This window comes from Staurois parvus, unplaced genomic scaffold (genome assembly GCF_062004578.1).
Source record: "Staurois parvus isolate SC_StPar_1 unplaced genomic scaffold, SC_StPar_1.0 ptg001451l, whole genome shotgun sequence".
Taxonomy (NCBI): domain Eukaryota; kingdom Metazoa; phylum Chordata; class Amphibia; order Anura; family Ranidae; genus Staurois; species Staurois parvus.
The window spans coordinates 899,217-913,402 of NW_028319247.1; the positions used below are offsets into that span (position 1 = coordinate 899,217).

Sequence of the window (14,186 nt, forward strand, 5' to 3'; positions counted from 1 at the left end):
CATGTGTGCCGCAGCATAGCATCTGGTGTCTGAAAATGCTGCATTCACAATTCTTGGTACATCATGATGCAATGGGATACCCTAACCCAATTCACACCAATGTGCAACACAACACGCATCAGTCTGTATATGCAGTGGAGCATGCTTGTTATACTCACAGTGGACTTTAATGGGTTGATCCTCTGCATTGTGCAAAAAGGCTGTTTGATCCTGTCTTCTCTGATCCTCCTTTTCTTCTACTGTCCTCAGTCCATCTGCTTATAGTGCAGAGCTCTAGGAGTCACTCTGCACATGCTCACTTTAGTGTGTATGGGTAGAGAGTTTTTCTTTTTCTTTTGGAGAGTGCATGTGATCAGCACAGGGCCAATCAGCGCTGTCCAGACTGAGGGTCAGGGGTTATGCAGTCTCACAGGACAGTCAGAGAAGAATGAATACTCCTGCAAGATTAACCAGTGCTCTGCTGGACACTGATAGAAATCACAGAACTGCTATATACATCTGACAAGAAACGGTATTTAGCAGTTTATATTTACTAAAATAATTATATTTCCAAGTTCTGTGTACTGTGGGAGACCAGATATAGTGAATGCGGGGTCCTGGGAGACCGGATATAGTGAATGCAGGGTCCTGGAGACCAGATATAGTGAATGCAGGGTCCGGGGAGACCAGATATAGTGAATGCAGTGTCCGGGGAGACCAGATATAGTGAATGCAGGGTCCTGGAGACCAGATATAGTGAATGCGGGGTCCGGGGAGACAAGATATAGTGAATGCGGGGTCTGGGGAGAGAGGATATAGTGAATGCGGGATCCGGGGAGAGAGGATATAGTGAATGCAGTGTCCGGGGAGACCAGATATAGTGAATGCAGAGTCCAGGGAGACCAGATATAGTGAATGCAGGGTTCGGGGAGACCAGATATAGTGAATGCAGGGTTCGGGGAGACCAGATATAGTGAATGCAGGGTCCGGGGAGACCAGATATAGTGAATGCAGGGTCCGGGGAGACCAGATATAGTGAATGCAGGGTCCGGGGAGACCAGATAGAGTGAATGCAGAGTCCGGGGAGACCAGATATAGTGAATGCAGGGTCCTGGAGATCAGATATAGTGAATGCCAGGTCCGGGGAGACCAGATATAGTGAATGCAGGGTCTGGGGAGACCAGATATAGTGAATGCAGGGTCCGGGGAGAGCAGATATAGTGAATGCGGGGTCCGGGGAGAACGGATACAGTGAATGCAGGGTCCTGGGAGACCGGATATAGTGAATGCGGGGTCCGGGGAGAGCGGATATAGTGAATGCGGGGTCCGGGGAGAGCGGATATAGTGAATGCGGGGTCCGGGGAGAGCGGATATAGTGAATGTGGGGTCCGGGGAGAGCGGATATAGTGAATGCAGGGTCCGGGGAGAGCGGATATAGCGAATGTAGGGTCCGGGGAGACCAGATATAGTGAATGCAGAGTCCGGAGAGACCAGATATAGTGAATGCCAGGTCCGGGGAGACCAGATATAGTGAATGCAGAGTCCGGGGAGACCAGATATAGTGAATGCAGGGTCCAGGGTTTAGTAACACTTTACCCAGCTCAGCAGAACAGGCTTATGTGGATGGACTCTCAATGACTTCATACATCCTCCCCATTTTTATAATAATGGAGATAACTCTGTGATAATACAGTATGTAATATTCATGACCCATAGACTGACACATCTCTGTTCGCTCCTTTTAGATAACGTTTATAAATGAGTTTTCTGATTGCCTTTTTCCTGTGAAAGATTTGTCAGATTGAATCCCTTTTTTCACAAGGAAAGAAGGTGGGAATCCCCCCACCCCCCTGCGTCTCCTGTCAGGGAAACCCCTAATATAATTGTCCACCATCCTCTAACAAAGCCGATTTCACACTGATTGACTAAGGCAGGCGTGTGCGGCTGGCCTTCCCACGTCGTGTCGGTACTGCGTCCTGCGCGGCATTAAACTTGGAAGTGCTAGGCTCCCTGATCCTTGTCCTTTGTCCCTGCCAAGTAATTGGCCTTGTGTCACCGGACCCCCATAGCAAAGAATGGGTTTACCAGTGCAGAATAAATTCCTTTAAAGGGATTGGGGGAGGTGTTTTTTTTTTTCTCCGAGAAATCTGTTTGTGATTAACATGGACAAAGCATTGTACAAAATTCTAGTAAACAGACGAAAAAAAAATCCCCCCCAAAACCCTCCATCTAGACCCCCCTTCTTCCTTGCACTGCACCATTGATGAAGCAGAGGCAGGATCAGATAGTTCCTGATTAATAGCAGAGGCTTTCTGACACAACCACAAGTTCTGCATGTCCTTTCAATTAGCAGTTCTTTCCCATTCCCTATGCCAGATCCAGGGGGGGTAGTAGAGGGTTGGGACTGCTGAGCAGTAAGGGTAAGGGGGGGGGGGGGAGGAGGAGGAAGGTACCCTCAGCTGGAGTGACAGAGGTGCTCCACACTTTGGAAAGTTTTCGGAGTGGATCCCACCCCTCCTTCCTCTCTCTCTTCCCCTCACTGTACAATTCATAGACAGAGCTGCTGCTGAGCTGGCTTTCCCCGATAAGCCTGTTATCTGCACCCTGCATGTATGACAGCTGCAAACAAACGCCAATTGCAGCCCAAGCTGGACGCACGTACGGTCTGAGCCTGCGAGCGGGGAGACTGCACGGTAAGACTCGTGGCTGAAAATTATTAACGTTTCTTCTTCATTGTGGTTCTACGCAGCATTTAGCCCAAAGAACTACAAGTCTCAGAGTGCCCCTGAAGGACAGGCTGAGACTTATAGTTTCTGCTTGCCTCCAGATTGGGGTACCAGTAGCGGGGGTGTCATCTGTAGCACACAATGGCAGCTCATGAGCTGGACTTATTTTTAACTCTAGTTGGAAAAGTCCCGGACTATTTCTAGGACTTCGCTTGGAACGGCGCTTTTGGTGTTTATTGGTGCCAAGCTTTAAAACAATCAATCGCGTTGGCAAGTAAAAGCTTCATTAATTCTGGCGAAGAAACATTCGCAGAAATGACAGGACCCAATCCCTCTCCTCCGCTCCGGTCCAATGGTTGACAGTCATGGAATTTTGGGTTCTTTTCCCTGCCAAGGAGGATACATTGTGTGCTTGTTTGGTGGTTTTTGTCCTATACAAGGATCCTCCAGTCTTCACAGATATTTTCTATGGCACGTTTGGATTGGGCAGTTGATGTGTCATGATCAAGGTAATGCTGAGTGCTGATTGGTGGGTGTTTGATGATTAAATGGAATAGGCGGAAAATAGCGAACCTCTCTAGGTGCAAGATAGCAGGTTCACAACAGGGATAGAAGTATTGCCGCTCTGTGTACAGTATAAACAGTATGATATTAAGAAGAGGAAATATAATGGGGAAAGAGAGAGACTGCTCCGAGCCTGCATTTATTTATGTATTTATTGTTTACAATTTTAGGTTTATGTTGTCTTTTTATTATTATTATTATTATTATTATTATTATTATTATCACTTTATTTAAAGTTTTATCTGACTGTAGACCTTTGTTTATCCCAAGCATGTTTAACTCAGACCTTCTCCCACTTCAATAACATCCTCTCAGTTGCCTCCTTCCTCACCCCCTCTTACACAATTACAGTAAAACTTTTTTTTTCTTTTTTTTTTTAACTTAAGTACCTTTTTTTTTCATGTTCACTTCCCTAATCCCTGCCTAGGCGACAATGACAATTCCGCTGTATCCTAAGATTACTACGCCAAACATCCCAGGGGGCAGTGTGCTAGATTTTTCATATGTGTAGACATGCTACAGGTCTATGCCAACTCTCTGGCAGGTCCCCATGATGTGTCTACAGGTGCAAAGACATGCTACAGTTCTATGCGATCTCTCTGGCAGGTCCCCATGATGTTTCCTCATGTGCTCAGACATGCTACAGGTCTATGCCAGCTCTCTGGCAGGTCCTTATGATGTGTCTGGTTGTGTACAGACATGCTACAGGTCTATGCCATCTCTCCGGCAGGTCCCCATGATGTGTCTGGTTGTGTGCAGACATGCTACAGGTCTATGCCATCTCTCTGGCAGGTCCCCATGATGTGTCTGGTTGTGTGCAGACATGCTACAGGTCTATGCTATCTCTCTGGCAGGTCCCCATGACGTGTCTACAGGTGCAAAGACATGCTACAGGTCTATGCCATCTCTCTGGCCAGTCCCCATGATGTGTCTGGTTGTGTGCAGACATGCTACAGGTCTATGCCATCTCTCTGGCAGGTCCCCATGATGTGTCCTCATGTGCTCAGACATGCTGTTTGTCTCTGCTTAATCTATTTGAAGATGGCAGCATGGGTGCAGAGCAAGGGCAGCTTGGCCTAGAAGACAACCCTGGACTACATGGACTAGTGTGTCTGTATGTTTATTTGCATACAGGGACAAGTGTTAGGGATTTAACATTTTGTTTAGGAATATATTGGGTGAAGTTTCTCTTTAAATTCATTTGGTATTGACTGACTAATGACATGTGCTGGATGTCTGTTCGAAGCATCCGCTACCTTCTCTTCAAGCTATTTTAACTCCCCCTGACAGTCTCCTCTGTCTCTTGGGGATTTCTGTGCTGAGTTCAGGTCTGTACACCTGCTGTGCCCATTATAAGGGGTTCCCACCTTCCCGGGTCTGTACACCTGCTGTGCCCATTATGAGGGGTTCCCACCTTCCCGGGTCTGTACACCTGCTGTGCCCATTATGAGGGGTTCCCACCTTCCCGGGTCTGTACACCTGCTGTGCCCATTATGAGGGGTTCCCACCTTCCCGGGTCTGTACACCTGCTGTGCCCATTATGAGGGGTTCCCACCTTCCCGGGTCTGTACACCTGCTGTGCCCATTATGAGGGGTTCCCACCTTCCCGGGTCTGTACACCTGCTGTGCCCATTATGAGGGGTTCCCACCTTCCCGGGTCTGTACACCTGCTGTGCCCATTATGAGGGGTTCCCACCTTCCCGGGTCTGTACACCCGCTGTGCCCATTATGAGGGGTTCCCACCTTCCAGGGTTTGTACACCCGCTGTGCCTATTATGAGGGGTTCCCACCATCCCTGTGCTGAGTTCCTGGGACTGTATGTCTGCAGTGCCCATTATGAGGGGTTCCCAAAATCCCAGAGTGCCCAGGACTCCTCCACTGTCAGAATACACTGATTGGCTCCTAATGATCAACTTCTGTTTAATGGGTACAGCCATACATGGATCGAAATTTGGCCAGTCCATTGCTGAACTGAGCAAATCCAACTATGACCGGCTTAAGAACATATATAGGTTTCAGTGATGGTGTCTTTTCATCAGATCACATTGGCACATTATACTACAATCTGTAAGCTGTGTGGATGGTTCCTTTTCTGGGGTACTTTCCTCCCTCCCACCTATGAAGTGGCTGTAAAATAACTGTTTATACGACCAGATGTGGTCAGCTCAGCTTCTTCATCCTCCTTGTTTTATATCTGGGTGGATTTGGTTCATATTCTGGAGTAGAGAAGCTCCCAGGACATTCTATTTCAGACAATCTTTCCATGTATTGCGTCCCATAGGCCAACCATAGACATTTTCCAGTAGGATGATTCTGTTTCATGGATAGCGGCTGGACAGATGGCCTCAATCTCCTAATTATTATTTGTTCTTCCTCGGATTTTGAGGGTTACTTCCAGTCTTCTCCCACAAGGCAAAAGATACTTCTAGGTCACGTCACTTTCATCCAGACTGGTCCTACTGTGTGATAGTATATCTGTGCGGGGACATTAGAGTGTCAGCTCCTCTGGTGCAGAGACTGATATAACAGACTCAGTGATCTCTGTACAGCGCTGCGGTATATGTCAGAGCTATATAAATGTATAATAATAATAGCGTGTGACTGTGGGGGAGGAGACATTAGAGTGTAAGCTCTTCTGGTGCAGAGACTGATGTGACTGTGGGGGGGGGGGGGGAATTAGAGTGTAAGCTCTTCCGGTGCAGAGACTGATGTGACTGGCTTAGTGTTCTCTGTACAGCACTGTGGTATATGTCAGAGCTATATAAATGTATAATAATAATAGTGTGTGACTGTGGGGGAGGGTACATTAGAGTGTAAGCTCCTCTGGTACAGAGACAGATGTGATTGGCTCAGTGTTCTCTGTACAGCACTGCGGTATATGTCAGAGCTATATAAATGTATAATAATAATAATAGTGAGTGACTGTGGGTGGTGGACATTAGAGTGTAAGCTCTTCTGGTACAGAGACTGATGTGACTGGCTCAGTGTTCTCTGTACAACACTGTGGTATATGTCATAGCTATATAAATGTATAATAATAGTGTGTGGCTGTGGAGGAGGGGACATTAGAGTGTAAGCTCCTCTGGTACAGAGACAGATGTGACTGTGGGGGAGGGTACATTAGAGTGTAAGCTCTTCTGGTGCAGAGACTGATGTGACTGGCTCAGTGTTCTCAGTACAGCACTGCAGTATATGTCAGAGCTATATAAATGTATAATAATAATAGTGTGTGACTGTGGGGGAGGGGACATTAGAGTGTAAGCTCCTCTGGTACAGAGACTGATGTGCCTGGGGGGAGGGGACATTAGAGTGTAAGCTCCTCTGGTACAGACTGATGTGACTGGGGGGGAGGGGACATTAGAGTGTAAGCTCTTCTGGTACAGAGACTGATGTGACTGGCTCAGTGTTCTCTGTACAACACTGCGGTATATGTCAGAGCTATATAAATGTATAATAATACTGTGTGACTGTGGGGGGACATTTGAGTGTAAGCTTCTTTGGTGCAGAGACTTCACACTTGTTCCAGGATAGTGATTTGAAAGTTTTGAAGCCACTGGATCAGAATGACAGGTTACTAACCTCTCTAGAATACTCAGATAACAGAAAACAACGCTCCTAAACCTCAGGCTTCTAGCAGACATCCACAGGACGATCAGCATTAGCAGCTTCCACATTTCTCCCATTGCGGGTCTCTCTAATGATACATAAATGTATGACCATTGGTCTACAGGTGATTGTGGCAGAAAGGTAGCTGGAAGGGGTCCTGAGTTCAGCCGCATCTTCTCATGTGTACAGCACATGTTCCTATCTACTCCTCTGGGGAACAATCATTGCTGTACAATACTAAAACTGGCTGCAGGCGCTGTACGTTCTCCACATGTCAGTGATGTCTTACAATGGAGGGTCGACTCATGAAAATCGGTCGTCTCCTTTTTTCATGCTTGCCTCCTTCACCTTTTTGTTTTTAGGCTGCAGTTACTATCTCAGTTTTTCTGTCTTTTCTAATTGGGGTATTTATTAAAAAAATGAGAGTACATTTACACTGGAGCATAGGGGCGGCCAGGAGTGGCTGCTGGCAGGAATCAGTAGATCCTGGCTGGCAGTGCTTATCATCAGTACCTGTACACCCTGTGTGCAACCAACAGCAGCTGTCAGATTTGTACTCTGTATGATTCAATGGCCAGTCTTGCTGCTGTTCGCATATATCTGCTCATCTGGGTGGTTACATATGAATGGAAGGGTTGCACACTAGCTTGACTGGTGTTTCTGTGGAGTTTTGGTCACAGCTAATGGGCCAGGTTGTATTCAGCTATAGTGTTGCTGCATCCAGCGACAGTGTTTAGCCACTTCTAAGCACAGTAACCGCCATTAGCCGCCCATGTGAATGTAGCCTTATTGTACACTGCACTATACATTGGGGTCATATTCTTGTTAAAGTGGTTGTAAACTGCTGAAATGAAAAATGAACAAAGCAAATCCTTCTATAGTGTGTACTTGCCTCAGTGCAAAACATTTAGTGTGATTTCTGGCTGCTGTCTCCTTCCTCTGCTATATGCATGAGTCACCTCTGACATTTTATGGGGACACCACAAGACCTGTAGGGATGGCCCCAACCTGCTCCCGCACAGCAGATGAGAACAGCCTCAGCTCTGCCTGTTTCTCTAAAGTGTGTAGAGGTGGGTGTGTCCATTCCCTACACTCAGGCCTCAGATTACACTCAACTCCCTGCTCTGTGCTGTGAAGTTTGTGACCTCAGATCCTGCCCCCTGCCTTCCGAAGCTGAAAAATACTGTCTAAATTCTGTACTTTGACCAGCTGTAGATAAACGATGGCTGCAGATAGACAGGTACAACTTATGTTTCATCTCTGTGTATCATCTGAGACCAGTCACATCACTGCGTATATGAAAGGGTTGACAACCACTGTAAATGCAGCTGTATTTATTTGAATGCCACTGCCTGAGGTTGAACTGACAGTTCAGGGATTTCCTGCAGTTCAAATGCAGCTCAGTAGGAACTGCGTCCAGAGATGCAATGCAAAGCAGCCCCTCCCCCCATAGAAATACTGATGTGCAGCCAATGAGTGCCTTCTGTTTGTGCGCATTTTAAAAGCGCGGTCAGCCTGGCGCACCGGTAAAAAAAGTTAATACTTCCTAATATTCTTTTTCATTGATTTTTTTTTCCTGTGTCAGTGCCAGGTGGGGCCCCGGGTGTACAGAAATACAGAAAGGCCTCATTCATGTTGTCACGCCCACTACTCCGGGCACCGGACCAATACACTAAGACCATGAATCTGTAACCTCATTCATCTACCCAGCAATACCTGGCAGACATTGGGCTGTTTAATATTTTTAATGGGTCACTCACCAGTACTCTCCGCAGATTGTCACCACTAAATAAACGCTGCCAAGAAAAATGTCGGAGATTGGCAGAGCCCCATCGAGAGGCATGTATCTGTAAAACGTTCTCCGAGTCTCCCGTGTGATGATATTCCCAGTCTGGGGGGGGGTCAGAGACTGATGACGTCATAAGGCAGCCTCTTTGTAAAAAGAAACTTTATTGCACTTTCTCCTGCTATTATATTTACTGGAAATGGGCCCCTGTGTCCTTGTCCAAACTCAAAAAAGCCTATGAAAGAGGTACCAGGGGCATCTCATGGGGCCCCCTACTGACCCCAGGCCCTCGGGCAGTACCCGAGTTTCCAAATGGTCAGTCCGCCTCTGTATGGCGCCAACCGTTTGCACAGCGCTTTACAAAATGAACATTACAGTTACAATACAATTTGGTACAAGAGGAAACAGAGGGCCCGGCTCGTTATGTTTTGTTTACAAGTCAGTTATTTTTGGTCGAAAATTACTTATAAACCTCAAAAATTACATATATATATTTCAGTTATTTTTTCCAAGGGGTGTGCCACCAAATATTACGTGGAGGGTGCCAACAATTTTGTCCAGTCCATTTTTGGGGGTTTTGCGTGGAATGTGTCAGATTTGGCTTTTTGTGCACTTTTTTGTGTCATACCAATGCAAGCAAAAGGAATAAACATGAAAATGCCGATACATTTGTAACTGTAAAAATATTTTGGGTGACGTGGTGCGTTTTCTGACAAATCATTATTGAAATATATTGAATACGGCCAAAATTGTAGCATTTCAAATATATGTCAATATATTTGGGAAGAATATTTTAAAAATATATTTCAAATATATTTTTCTTCCATATGGGTATTTCTGACCCCTTAAAGCCTAACTCTGGCCTCGGGTCCCCTCCCCCCACAGCGGAGCTGCCATGCAGTTTTTATTAAAACTATTCCCACACCTGGGCCCCCCCCCCCACCACAGACAGAAGCTGACCCCACTTTTCACAATCTAAAGCCCTGCCTCCTGTGTCACCTCCCTTCCTCCAGCTTTTTATTGGTTGGACTATGAATAAATGTCACATTATTGGGAAGGACCTCCCTGCAAGCTGCTCCCCCTGTTTCCGAGTCTTCCAGTGGCTGAAACATGTTAGGATGACAGTGGCGTACAACTGAAGGCAGATGCCTCATCATCCTGGGTAATCTCAGGTTTCGGTCACCTCGGGGCCCGGTCCACCTCCCACTACGTCTGCTGTCTTTTCATAGCCTGATTTATTATTATTATGTATATGACGAGTTGCACTTTGTTTACTAAGAAGTCTTTTGTGGATCTGCAAACTTCTGAAAAGTAAACCAAGTTTGTTTGGAAGGCCGAGCCAAGTTTGTGAGTGTCTGCTCATCTAATCATAGCGGGGGGGCTACAAGCGCCGTATACCGCCCCCTGTCCGCACACGTGTCCCCCGCCATGAAGGATTTCATTGTGCTCTCTCGTTTGGAGCACAGAGAGGAGTACAGAGAACATCAGACTAATCCGCAGACTTCTCTCATTTACTACTGAGAGTTATTTTTTTAGGTATTTGTATAAATCTGAACTCCAGAATAAGCAAAAATTGTCCAAAGTCCATTCATCGTGTGTATTGTTCCTCTAATCTCAGTGTGTATTTCCTCCAGATCTGTGCAGTCATCCACTGTGAGACTTCCTGGAATAAAGACCGCTCACTGCTGCTCTCTCTTGGTGCAGGGGGACTGGTCTTGTCTCCGCCCCCTCCTGTAGTTTTCTGTAGTTTTCGGGTAGCCTGCAGTGGGTGGGGCCTGCTGGGTCCCTCCCATAGCTCTGTTCCCTGCACAGGCTATGATGATGTCACTGATACTTTTACAAGGTTATATCTGTATTTTTAAAGTCACTTAGTGCACACAGGTTGGGTTTAAACCTTCTGGCTATTGAGGAATATATTTAAATGTAGGTTTTTGTGCTTTAAAAAGAACCAATCATGATTAGGTTTGTTATTGGTTATCTCTCGCCTCGACTACTGCAACTCCCTCCTCATTGGCTTACCTTTACATAGCCTATCCCCCTCCAATCCATCATGAATGCTGCTGTCAGACTCATCCACCTTACCAACCATTCAGTGTCTGCTACCCCTCTCTGGCAATCCCTCCACTGGCCCCCACTCAGTGTCCTCCACCCCTCTCTGGCAATCCCTCCACTGGCCCCCACTCAGTGTCCTCCATCCCTCTCTGCCAATCCCTCCACTGGCCTCCATTCAGTGTCCTCCACCCCTCTCTGCCAATCCCTCCACTGGCCTCCATTCAGTGTCCTCCACCCCTCTCTGCCAATCCCTCCACTAGCCTCCATTCAGTGTCTGCTACCCCTCTCTGCCAATCCCTCCACTGGCCTCCATTCAGTGTCTGCTACCTCTCTCTGCCAATTCCTCCACTGGCCTCCATTCAGTGTCCTCCACCCCTCTCTGTCAATCATTCCACTGGCCTCCATTCAGTGTCCTCCACCCCTCTCTGCCAATCATTCCACTGGCCTCCATTCAGTGTCCTCTATCCCTCTCTGCCAATCCCTCCACTGGTCTCCATTCAGTGTTCTCCACCCCTCTCTGCCAATCATTCCACTGGCCTCCATTCAGTGTCCTCCATCCCTCTCTGCCAATCCCTCCACTGGCCTCCATTCAGTGTCCTCCGCCCCTCTCTGCCAATCCCTCCACTAGCCTCCATTCAGTGTCTGCTACCCCTCTCTGCCAATCCCTCCACTGGCCTCCATTGAGTGTCTGCTACCCCTCTCTGCCAATCCCTCCACTGGCCTCCATTCAGTGTCTGCTACCCCTCTCTGCCAATCCCTCCACTGGCCTCCATTCAGTGTCTGCTACCCCTCTCTGCCAATCCCTCCACTGGCCTCCATTCAGTGTCTGCTACCCCTCTCTGCCAATCCCTCCACTGGCCTCCATTCAGTGTCTGCTACCTCTCTGTGCCAATCCCTCCACTGGCCTCCATTCAGTATCCTCCACCCCTCTCTGCCAATCCCTCCACTGGCTTCCACTCGACCAAGGAATAAAATTCAAAATACTAACAACAACTTACAAAGCCATCCACAACTCTGCCCCAGCTACATCACCAACCTGGTCTCAAGATATCAACCAAACCGCTCTCTTCGATCCTCCCAAGACCTTCTGCTTTCTAGTTCCCGTGTCACCTCCTCTCATGAACGCCTCCAGGACTTCTCCCGAGCTTCTCTCAGCCTTTGGAACTCCCTACCCCAACCTGTCCTACTGTCTCCTAATCTATCCACCTTTAGACGATCCCAGAAAAGCTTTCTCTTTAAAGAAGCCTATCCTGCTTCTAACTAGTAAACTGCCTTTTATTTCCTCCATCAGCTCCTGTATTAGAGCACCCCCCCTCTGGAGGAAGGAGCACGGGGACACCTTTGGACAGCAGCATTCTTAGTCTGGGGGAAGGGGAGTGTTAAATGGACTAGCAGATTTAGTTACACTAACAAACTGAAGCCACACTCCACCTAACGCTTTATAATCATTTACAGCAAACATTTTTTTTTTTCCTTTTGGGATAAAGGTTGTACATAGATAAATAAAATCTGACCATTGTAAGCACCCCTGTCAGTGGTGAATGGTTTGGCTGATCCCTGTAAACCGACCCATTGTGCTTATGAAAAACAGTATTGCTGACTGGATCACCAGATTAAAGATAAAATTAGAAAGCCTGAAAAGAAAACTAATGCAGCCACCACATCCAAGAATTGGTGAACTGCAATATAATAAATGTTTACTTTTGAGTTTAACACCTCTTTAGAGTGGACCATTTAGTAATATCACAAGCCTGGCATGTCATTCTTGAGCTCCGGTTAGTGACTTTTCCTATGTTCAGATAAAATCATTAGTCAGCTGCAGACAGGAGGAAGCATTTCCTCAGGCTCCCCTCCCCTCCCCCACTGATCAGACTGTACATTGTTACTTTGTAGCAAGGTAAGAAGCTGCAGTAGGGGGTTGATCTGTGTCAGACATTTGTGAACACAGTCAAGAACTGAACAGAAAGTGGATGGGTGATGCCTGAACAAAGATGGTGCCTTCCTTCTGAAGAGGAAAGCAGATGAAGCATTGTCAGTGGGAGTCCTGGGATCTCTGTGAGAGGTAACAAATAATTAGAAGTGTTAGATGGATATTGATGAGCATGGCACACATACAAATAGACCTGATGGTGCATTTATTTTAAAATTGGACCTCTTTTATTTGATACTGTTATGCCTTCTTAGATGCTGGGAGACAGAATGTGAGGTGAAGTGGTTGAGGGCGGGGCTTGAAATTTTGGGGTTTATTTACTAAAGCTGGAGAGTCCAAAATCAGACTCCCTTCTGCATAGAAACCAATTAGCTTCTAACCTCAGCTTGTTCAATGAAGCTTTGGCAATGAAACCTGGAAGCTGATTGGTTCTATGCAGAAGGGAGTCTGATTTTGGACTCTCCAGCTTTAGTAAATAAACCCCTCTGGGTCTATGCCCCGCCCCTTCTCATTCTTGTGGACTTCAGTGAGTCCGGAGGAGGGAGGTGAGCAGAACATGAAAGTTTCTTAGGCGGGTCTGGGGGAACACAGGGGAGTGTTGATTGCACATCATTTCATCCATCAGCACTTTACAGACTTGGTGACACCGAGCTGGACAAAACGCAGCATCCAGGGAGCCGATGGATGTACTAAGCCCTGCACTGGCTGTTCACATAACCTCACATTAATCTGTAAAGCACATGTCAGCATCACCACATATTATAATTTTCTGCTATACTGGCTCTACTCCAATCTCAGCCCAGGTATAGATCACATGGTCTCTAGCTTTGGGGTGCATTGTGGTTGTCTGACATCATTAGAGACTGCAGAGAATGTATTCTTTTTCATACCCCCCCTAGTAGATTGTAAACTCTAACCTGCAGGACCCTCTGATCCCTCCAGTATTCATTGTACTGTAATTGTACTGTCCGCCCTTATGTGCTAAATTGTTGGCACTATATAAATCCTGTATTATAATAATAATAATCAGGTAGACTTTGCCCCCCCCCCCCAAAAAAAAGGATCAGCAGACATCAGAGCTGGCATTTGGAAAGGAAAAATATCCCTGCTCTATGAATCTATACAATAATGAACTAGATATAGATACATTGTTTTTAAAAGCTGTAAGACTTGTTTACACTTGTGATTGATGGAAGTAGGGGGTGGTAAAATATGTAAACCATGCGGCTGAGACCACCCCCCTCCCCTCTTCCAGCAGCCAAGGCTGTACCCATGCTGTAGTACACTCCCTTTTGTGTTTGATGGACACTACTGGACACCGAATGCAAGTGAATGGGGCCCCATGCAGCCACTCTGCAACTGTGTGCATTGCATGTGGTTGTAGTGCAGCATTTGTGGGGTGAACACAGGCGACATATTGCCTCCTCGCTGCCTGTCAACTACCTCTGAAAAGCAATCTGAGTGGATGTTGCTTTTCAGAGTAGCAGCAGTGAATGCCGCTAGTGGAAACGTGCTCTACCACACATTTGTAAGTTTCTTTATT

General features: G+C 46.8%; 1 protein-coding gene across 1 annotated transcript in view; it reads left to right on the plus strand.

The window, feature by feature from the left end:
* The first annotated feature begins 2,459 nt into the window (after positions 1 to 2,459).
* RIPOR3 (RIPOR family member 3) overlaps positions 2,460 to 14,186 on the plus strand; it is a 138,672-nt gene continuing 126,945 nt past the window's right edge. Inside the window, exon 1 of the mRNA XM_089662271.1 lies at positions 2,460 to 2,672. The gene's annotated coding sequence lies outside the window, so the exon portion shown is untranslated. The remainder of the gene's footprint in view (positions 2,673 to 14,186) is intronic.